This window comes from Sinocyclocheilus anshuiensis, unplaced genomic scaffold (assembly GCF_001515605.1).
Source record: "Sinocyclocheilus anshuiensis isolate Anshui unplaced genomic scaffold, SAMN03320099.WGS_v1.1 scaffold1024, whole genome shotgun sequence".
In the NCBI taxonomy this organism is placed as follows: Eukaryota; Metazoa; Chordata; class Actinopteri; order Cypriniformes; family Cyprinidae; genus Sinocyclocheilus; species Sinocyclocheilus anshuiensis.
The window spans coordinates 1,082,382-1,082,815 of NW_015552843.1; the positions used below are offsets into that span (position 1 = coordinate 1,082,382).

General features: G+C 18.4%; 1 protein-coding gene and 1 long non-coding RNA gene across 7 annotated transcripts in view; one reads left to right on the forward strand and one right to left on the reverse strand.

Moving 5' to 3' along the window:
* Window positions 1-434, reverse strand: part of magixa (MAGI family member, X-linked a) — a 56,624-nt gene that overhangs the window by 31,623 nt on the left and 24,567 nt on the right. The window lies entirely within an intron of this gene.
* LOC107668070 (uncharacterized) overlaps window positions 1-434 on the forward strand; it is a 15,210-nt gene that overhangs the window by 6,687 nt on the left and 8,089 nt on the right. The window lies entirely within an intron of this gene.

Genomic DNA, 434 nt, shown 5'->3' on the forward strand with positions numbered 1-434 from the left:
CAATGTTTATGAATTGTATTTTAAAATGATAATATTTATTATCACTAATATTAACCATGTTCATTAATAATAATAATAATAATAATAATCATCATTTTGTTCTCATTAATTATTAGTGTTATGGTATTATGGTAATAATTTTGTATGATCATATTCTTCATCTTCCCTATTGAACATGGTTATGATATTATTATTATTACTACTATTTAACCATGCTCATTAATGATAATATTAATTATTATTAATAATAATCCTTAACATTAATAAACATGGTTATAATAACAATAATAATATCACAAACAAGTTAATTGATTATAATTATTATTAATATAATAATGAACAAACGTGGTTTTATATTACTATTATTATTTATTAAAGGGGTCATATGATGTTGCTAAAAAGAACATTATTTTGTGTATTTGGTGTAATGAAAT